This window comes from Petaurus breviceps, unplaced genomic scaffold, assembly GCF_028583685.1.
Source record: "Petaurus breviceps papuanus isolate PSGF00001 unplaced genomic scaffold, PetGlider_PUasm1.0 90792, whole genome shotgun sequence".
Taxonomy (NCBI): Eukaryota; Metazoa; Chordata; class Mammalia; order Diprotodontia; family Petauridae; genus Petaurus; species Petaurus breviceps.
The window spans coordinates 1,767,027-1,776,520 of NW_027187347.1; the positions used below are offsets into that span (position 1 = coordinate 1,767,027).

Sequence of the window (9,494 nt, forward strand, 5' to 3'; positions counted from 1 at the left end):
TAGTACTTGATCTGGGTGTAATGGTAAGGGAATTTGAAGATCTTCCCTGCCCCTCAATAAGCCTAGGTGAATTTGAGGACCTTCTCTGATTTGAAAATATACTGTGCCTAATCCTAATTGGCTGACTGTAATCACATGGAGCCTGTGATTGGAGGAGTTTACTAAAGGGTGGAGCAGAGCCCCCAGGAGAAGCTTACTTAGGGGGGCCTTGTTTGTCAGGAAGGCAAAACTTTTGTTACTTTGTAATTAGGCAGTGGGTCACAAGGGTTGTGATGTTCTCTGACCCTGGAGGAGGCTATATATACCTCTGAAGTGAGGTTTTGCTTTGGGTCTCACTTTGGGAAGAGTTGTGTGATTTGGTCAGATAAGACTCTGGGCAGCCATTGAGCCCCCCAGCTTTGAAAACCCAGATGTTGGTGCTTCTCTCTCTGGTAACTAACTCTATGTATGTAATGGTCAGACAGCTCGAAGTCCTGTCTGTTGGTCTGCTAAATTGTGTTATTTTCTCTGACTATATTTTTGTCTGCTTGTAACTTCTATTTGTATTCTCTGAAGTTCAGGGTGATTTTTCCCCTGAACTAGGTAAATGATATATGTTTGATTAAAGTGAGATTATTAACTCTTTTTGAGTTGCTTTCCTTTAGAAAAAGAAATCAAAGAACCTGTGCTAGCAGCCATTCTGGGTATTCTAGGGTGCTTGCTGTTACACTGGGCCATAAATAACTTTATGTTTACTAAAATATTATAATTTGATTTTACTCAGAAGAAATCATTTTTTCTTTATTGTAAATTTTATCTGCCCAACCCATTAATCGTTTGTGTTGGTCCTTTGTACATCCTACTGCAGGTTCTCCACACTGTCTACCTCCCAAGAAGGAAGGGCAGCTGACCTGTTCATCAGCAAGGCAACAGTCATTGCCAGTCACTCCAGTTCTCCAGGGAGAACCAGCCTATCTCCTACTCTGAGGCCCCTATAGGTAACAGATAAAAATAGAAGAGCCATATCTCTTGGCAAGTATTTCTATTGCTTAGTTGCATGTGATGTTCATAGATTTTAGAGCTGGAAGGTACCTCAAAGGCCATCTAGTCCAACTTGCTCATTTTATAGATGAGGAAACTGAGACTCAGAAGGGTGGTTACTTGTCCAGAATCATATAGCTATTAAGCATTACATGAAAATTTTGTTCTTCTCAAGGTCTAGTCATCTACTTACTATTATTATGCTAGAGATCTTTTTTTTTTTTTAATTAGAAAATGTAACCCTGAGAACTCTAATTACCTGAGTGACCTTCCTGGTGTTCCTGGGTTTCCACCATTTTGCGTTGTTAAGTTGCTAAAGGTCACAGGATTATAGATTGAGGCCCGGAAGGGACATTAGAGGTTAGCTAATCCAACACTCTCATTTTATAGGTGAGGATCCTGAGAGAAGTTAAAAGCGTGTTCAAGGTCACAGCCGACCTAGAAACACAGGTCCTAGGAACACAAATTCAGCACATTTTCTACTAAACATATCACCTCTTTTTGGCACCAGATGCACCAAATATCTGGGGGCTGATGGCTCTGTGTCAAAAAATGAGTGATAGGGATTGCTTTGACAGCACCATCTGATGCCTTCTCCATCCTCCAGGCATGGACCTTCCTGTGTCAGAAGTCATGAAACACTTGGCACATAGTTGGCACTTGATAAATGGTTTTATTTTATTCATTCATTGGCATAGAGATGATAATTAAACCATATGAGTTGAATGAATGTGAATATTGAGAGAGAATAGAGGAGGATATAGGATGGAAATCTGGAAGAGAAAGAGAAAAAGGGACTGAGAAGGAATGGTCACACAGGTAAGAGAAGAACCAAGAGAAGAATGTCTCAAAAACCCAGATAGGAGAGGAAAACCTAGAGGGAAGGGTGATCAACAGTGTCAGATGTTCAGAGAGAGGGGCAGTTAAGTGTGAGCAATGGATAGAGCACTAGCCCTTGAGTCAGGAGGACCTGAGCTCAAATCTGACCTCAGATGCTTAATAGCTGTATGACCCTGGGCAAAGACACTTAACCAGATTGCCTCAAAGGAGAAATAAAGTAATGATCACAAATACTGCAGAGAGGTTGAAGAAGATGAAGACTGAGAAAAGCCAATTTGTTTTGGCAGTAAAGAGGAATTACTTCGGAGAGAGCAGTTTCTTTTAAAATGGGGGAGCCTTGAATGTCTCTGTTTTCTCATTAAAATTTGAGGTTAGGAAAATCACGAAGGAATGGTATTGAGGGTACAAGTAGGATTGGCAAGGAGTGACTGACTGATATCAGACTCTGGTGTAGAGGAGAGAATGGAAATGGGAAATGAAAGCAAAGCAAACTTTCCCAAATACAACCCAGCTGATTCTCTCTCCTATTTAATTCTAGGCAATAGCAATAGTTCATTATCTTCCTCTCTTCAAAAATATCTTGTAAAATAAATGCTAGATGTCTTTCTGAATTGTGATAAAAAAAAATAACACCTCTCTCCCTCCCTCCTTCTCTCTCTCTCTCTCTTTCTCTCTCTTTCTACCCCTCTCCACACCCCACCCCCCTTCCAAGGATTAAGGATTAAGCAAACCAAGAAATCACAATAACCCTTGAAGGATAGCCTACAGATTCTATTAACTTCTGGACAAACTAGAAAAAGCCCACCCAATACCTATTAAAGATGCACAATGCATAATATTTATATAAAATACCTCACTGCAGGCAGAGGGGCTACAAAGGACCCTGGAAGTTTCAGAGAAAATGAATGTAGTTCCAATTAATGCATTTAAATGAACTCTGATTTCCCAAACTGAAATTATTATATAATTTATTTTTATGAGAAATGTTCCTAAAACACAGGTTTTACCAAATCACCCTGTACTCAGTTTACTCCAGTGACTTCCTGTCACCTCTAAAACCAAATCTAAACCCCTCTGTTTGGTATTTAAAGCTCTTCCCAATTTTCCCTCTTTTCTCTTGTCTTTCCACTTTTCTTACTCATTTCTCCTTTCCACTTAGTCTACATTTCAGCCACTGACCTAATTCATATGTGCTTCATTTAATTGCCTTTGCTCTGGATGCTTTCTGTGCTCCCCTTGAATCCCCATGTGTTCAAGGTAGTGAATGGAACTCTGGACTTAAGATTGAGGAAGAACTGGATAAATCCTGCCCGACATATTTATTGATTGGGTGGCCTTGAACAAGTTGATTGAACTCTATGGGCTTTAGTTTCCTCATCTGAAAAGTGAAGATAATAATAGCATCTGTTTCAGAGGATTGTTGTGAGGATCAAATGAGTGACATGTGTAAAGCACTTTACTCACCTCAAGGTACTCAGAGTTCTGTCCTGTTCTCTTCTCCCACTCTACTATTCACTTGGCAATTTCATCAGCTCCTATGGATTTAATTACCATGCCTATCTTTTTTTGTTTAAGCAATCAGGGTTAAGTAACTTGCTCAAGGTTACACAGCCAGTTATTTCTGGGTGGGTGCTGAGTGTCTGAGCCCGGATTTGATCCCCAGGTCATCCCGACACTAGAGCAGGTGCTCTTACTCGCTGAGCCACCTGGCCGCCCCTAAGCAATTGGGGTTAAGTAACTTGCTCAAGGTTACATGGCCAGGTGTTTCTGGGTGGGTGCTAAGTGTCTGAGCCCGGGATTCGATCTCCAGGTCTTCTCAACACTGGAGCAGGTGCTCTTACTCGCTGAGCCACCTGGCCGCCCCTAAGCAATCGGGGTTAAGTAACTTGCTCAAGGTTACCCAGCCAGTTATTTCTGGGTGGGTGCTGAGTGTCTGAGCCAGGGATTTGATCCCCAGGTCATCCCGACACTGGAGCAGGTGCTCTTACTCGCTGAGCCACCTGGCCGCCCCTAAGCAATCAGGGTTAAGTAACTTGCTCAAGGTTACACGGCCAGGTGTTTCTGGGTGGGTGCTAAGTGTCTGAGCCCAGATTTGATCCCCAGGTCATCCAGACACTGGAGCAGGTGCTCTTACTCGCTGAGCCACCTGGCCGCCCCTAAGCAATCAGGGTTAAGTAACTTGCTCAAGGTTACACGGCCAGTTATTTCTGGGTGGGTGCTGAGTATCTGAGCCCAGATTTGATCCCCAGGTCATCCCGACACTGGAGCCGGTGTTCTTACTCGCTGAGCCACCTGGCGCCCCTTACCATGCCTATCTTGATGATTCTCAAATCTTACTATTCTTCCCTCTCTCCACTGACCTCCATTCTTACATCTCCAACTACATTTGGGTGCCTCAGACTGAATGTTCAGAGACATCTTAAACTCAATGTGTCCAAAACAGAACTCATAATCTTCCCCCCTAAACCTTCTCCCACTTTTATCTTCCCTATTACTATAGAGGTCAACATCCTCCTCCTAGTCCATCAGGTTTGTAACCTAGGAGTCATCTCCTCACTATCTCCCACTCCTGTATAGTCAATCTGTTGCCAAGACCTATTGATTTCATCTTTGCAACATCTCTAGAATATATTCCCTTCTCTCCTCTGTACATATAACCTACACATATATACACATATGTATATGTATTTTATGTGTGTGTATATATACACATATGTTTATGTGTGTATCTCCCTTTGTTCTGCAATGTTGCTATCTACCTGGCAACTTCCCATCAGCTAATGCTAATTAACTTTTTATCTCCTAGCCTGACTTCCTGCTTTATTGATTTGAAGTCAAATATACCAAACAGAGAGGAATTGCTTTCTGGAGTATATTAGAACGTCTGGGTTGAGAAATTCCCCAATTCCACCTATTAAAGGAATAGCTAAACAAATTGTGGCATATGAAGGAAATGGCATATTATTGTGCCTTAAGAAATGACAAAATAGGCAGTTTCAAAGGAAACTAGGAAGGTCTCTATTATCTGAGCCAAATAAAGTGAGCAGAAAAACTAGGAGAATGATTTACATGGTAACTGCAACAATATAGAGAAGAAAAACAACCTTGAAAGATGTTAGAACTCTGATAAATGGAATCATGAGTCTAGAGGACTGAAAATGAAGCACACCAACCTCCTGCCAGAGGAGTAATGGACTTGAAATCTAGAATGAGACACAAATTTTTGGACATGGCCAATATAGGAATTTGTTTTGTTGGACTATGCACATTTGTGGTTAAGGTTTTATTTGTTTAAATTAACTTTTATTGTTCAGATGGGGGAGGTGGGGACAATGAGTAGGAAGATAATAAAATTTTGAGAAAGGAGGGGAAAAAAGGAGAAAAAGAAGGGGTGAAGGGAAGAGAAAAAGGAAGAGCAAAGGAAAGGAGGAAGAGAGAAGGAAAAGAGAAAAAAGGAAGAGAAAGGAAGAAAGGAAGGAACAGAGAAGGGAAGAGAAAAGGAAAGAAAGAAAGAAGACAGAAGGAAAGAAAGAGGAGAGAAGAAGGAAAGAAGGAATTGTAAATGTATGTAAAAGGGACAATGGATTTTCTACTAACTCTCCTTAAGACACCTTGGTCTAGTCACTTCCTCATCCTTTTTTTCCCTTAGTTTTCTTATTTGTTAAATGAAGGGGTAGAATTAGATGAAATTCTAGCTCTAGCATGGTGCATCTGTGATCATATAGGTCAGTGTTTGTTAGTGCTATATCCTCATTCAAGTTGTAGATAATTTGAGAATCCCATGAAAAGCTTGGTGTGGGATAGGGTACAAAGTAAAGGGACTTGGGAAATTAATGAAGCCACAGGTATTGCTATATAATTTTCAGTATTATAAGTTATGTGGTAACTTTAGCTGTGAATTTTAACCAGGGAAAAGTGCTAAGTTGCTCAGCTGGATATATTTCCTAGACTTAAATCCTACAGAATTGTAACCACTGTCTTCCCAGCCCCCCAAACCCAAGATAACAAAGGTTCTGTATATATCAAAATTTTCATAACTTCATTTTTATGGTAGAAAAAAGGGGAGCGATCAAAAAAATGGTTTTCTCTCTATGGGGGATTGACTAAAGCAGATTAAGCCATCTGGATATAATGGAATGGTCCTTCACAAATGATGACTATGAGGAATTTGAATAAACTAGAAAGACTTGTATGACATGATGCTGGATTAAGTAAGCAGAACCAGGACAAAACATACAAAATGGTCACAGTTATATAAACACCATCCCCTCACTCCCACCAAAAAAAAACCCCACATAACATAAAAGGAAACCAAACTCAGATTGACATAACAAATCATGGTTCTAGATTTGATAAAATATTCCTCCCTCCTCTCAGTAGAGAGACTGAGGTTACTGATGCACAATGTTACATATAGGAGTAGTCTCCAAGCTTTTTTTGGCTGCTTACTCAGATTGTCTCCACTGGTGTCTTAATGGAAGTGAGGATAAGCTCATATTTCTAGCAGGAGGAGGAAAAGGCAATCCACAGGAAAATCTTCCAGCATCACCAGTGGGATCTGGTTTCTAAAAGCCTAGTTAAGAGTGTTCTTACAACCCCTGGATATGCATGTAGAGGGGGACTTGGGTCTTGAGATGGATGAAAACCCCAAGAGACAGTTTCTGAGTAATTAATAATCAATTTATTAGTTATGGCTAGCAGATAATCAATAAATTGAGGTCAGTAGTTTCTCTCCTAACCAAAGACGAATCAAAGGCTGCTGAATGTTTAAACGCCCTTGGAAAAGGTTTTGTCCTTGACAGGTGGCAACCAACTTTGACTGGTTAACAATTAATGAGAATTAATATTATAATGAGAGGTGGGTTTATTCTAATGAGGGACCTGGTGGGGGGAACACAACATGACTTTGATCCTGTCATTCTTGGACAAAGGGACTCATCTCTACCCAGACCACACTTGCTTCAGCAATCTAGACAAAAGGACCTATTCTCCACCCAGTCCTGACTGAGCAGAACACAATGTGCCAGAATTCACCTAGATTAGATTCTCTTTACTCTTTAATCAAAAATAAGCAGTCCTGCTTGGGTGGGGTCCAGCCCAAGACTGAGGATAAAGTCTCATGGTGTACCTTTGTGAAGGACTGGGCTTTCAATGAGGAAATAGAAAGGGGAAAAAACCCTGGATTTCCCCACCCACCCCCATATTAGCGATTGGTCGTTAATCATCATTTCTCTCAGTCTCTAGGAAGTTGCAGAGACCAGGTTCACAACCTGGATTGCCAGGTGTCTCATATTCAGGTACTTGGGGTCAAAGAATGATCGTTACTATAACAGAAACTGAAGAGGGTATTTGTTCATCCTACCTTTCTGTAAAGTCTCCTGCAATTTCCCTGCTTCCTATAACCTTTAATGTGTGTTTTTTATTCATTCATTCATTATACAGATATATATTACAGAACTAATATATTATACATGTTATAAACACACACAAACTAGATATTAAAAAGGATAAAAGATGAAATGAATATAATTTTAAATATTTTCTTTATGAACAACATAAAATCTTTTTCCTCTCACTCAAAATATTAATAATAATTTTTCATAGTAAAAGCAATGTGATTAAAAATATTTTTTTAATTCTTGTATAATACATTTTGATGCAGATATTCAAAGTTCTAACTTCTGTTTGCTTTCACACTTGATTTTAATGGCTGTCATAGCTGAAAATGATGCCAAGGAGCAAAGATACATAGATCCAAATGCAAGAAGTGCATCAATGGATACACTTAATAACTCATGAAACTTACTTTTCAATCTCATCCAAACCAGTCTCTCCCCAAAAAACCATCAGTTATGCAGAGGTTTTTGGTGAAATACAGCTGGTAAATTTCCATCTTTCCAGATGCCAACCAGTGGTTCTTAGTGATAGCTAGCACCTCCTGAGTGCCGGGCACTTTACAAATATGATCTCACTTTGATCCTCACAATAATTCTGGGAGGTAGGTGCTATTTTTATCCCCATTTTATGGTTGAGGAAATTGAGGTTAAATGACTTACCAAAGTATCTGAGTTGGATTTGAACTCAGGCCTTCCTGACTTGAGGCTTGGCACTCTATCCACTGTGTCTCCTAGCTGCTTCTAAGTTTAAGTGACCAGTCCAGGGTTGAAGATCAGATTTTATTTTGCTGCTTCCTTACAGTGTATAATGAACATAATAGCAAGCATTTCCTGACTTTCACCAACACCCAAAAAGGAGATTGTACCAGATTAACTTGTTGGGAAGGCCATGTCTGAAGAGAGTAGTCATTAGCTAGGTGGTACAGTGGTTAGTGTTAGACTTGAAATCAGGAGGACTTGAATTCAAATCCCACCTCTAGCCAGGAAGTCATTTCTCCTCTCAACCTTTCTCCCTATCTGAAAAATGGAAATAATAAATAAATGAAGTATCTACATCAGAGAGCTGAAATGAAATGAGACAGTGCTTTGCAAACCTTAAAGCATGATATAGATGCAGCTACTGTAGTTTATTCTTAGAGGAGATATTCTTCTTGGTACTCACCAGATATTTGGGGTTGATTCAACTTTTCATTTGGGAAAGCCTTTCACTTTTAGTGTATCTGCTGGGATAGCAGAGAGCACAAATAACTTCAAGAAATTAAGTACCACTTTCTATTTTGTTAGACTGTTAAATTATTTATCATCACACTTTGACAGACTGTGTGTATAATGGATAAAGGACCAGTCTTCAAGTCAGAAGATGTGAGTTCAACTCTTGCCTTTCAATATGCTTGGCTGTGTGACTGTGGACAAGTCACTTACCCTCATAGTATCCTAAGAAATTCTCCAAGGCTCCAAGTTCTACAGGAATCACTGATATTCGCTGGCAGAGGATATCTCTACATCCTGAAATTGGTACTGACTAGCAGCAGCTAAGGGGACTATAGAGTTTTTTTTGAGGAGAATGAGTTCAAACCTTGGCCTGGATTGCTATGAGGCATAGGAAGACATCAAGGAGGTGATTTGGACAGGGCAGAGCCAAGTTGAAGTGAAATTATTGTTGGGCAGTCTTACAAAATGTCTTTTGTTTTGATGTTTTAAATATCAATCTCCTAGGAGAATATAACAGGAGTTACTGTCTCATATTTTGAATTGTTTGTTGTCCATGTGCACTGATAAGTTTTTATTTGTTTTAGCATTTCTTTTGTATGGAAAATAAATCACTCAGTAAACATTTATTAACCACCTACTACCGTGTTTCCCCAATAATAAGACACTGTCTTATTATTTTTTTTGGACAGAAAAACACCAGAGGGCTTATTTTCAGGGGAGGGCTTATTTTAATGAACATTGACAGCAATTTTAATAAACAGGTAAATGTGAACAAAAAAATGTACCTTTATTCAATAAGCAAATCACTGGGGAAGAACAGGATGATGCGCTCACTGCTGCAGCTCTGATTGGATGCAGCTTGGAGCGCGGCGTGCGTTTCACCGGGGGGGGGGGACGGTGCATACAGAGGGTACCGTAATGTAGCGTGTAGCGCAGGGGATCACCTTCACTACAGTAGCAATCTCAATAGGGCTTATTTTCGGGGGAGGGCTTATTTTAGAGGAATCTTACACAGTAAGGGGAGGG

General features: G+C 40.0%; 1 long non-coding RNA gene across 1 annotated transcript; it reads left to right on the forward strand.

Annotated features, from left to right (window-relative positions):
* Nucleotides 1-845: 845 nt before the first annotated feature.
* LOC138147489 (uncharacterized) lies at nt 846-9,105 on the forward strand. The gene is made up of 2 exons (XR_011164820.1): nt 846-977; nt 8,574-9,105. It is a non-coding gene; the product is annotated as an uncharacterized lncRNA (long non-coding RNA).
* Nucleotides 9,106-9,494: the final 389 nt, after the last annotated feature.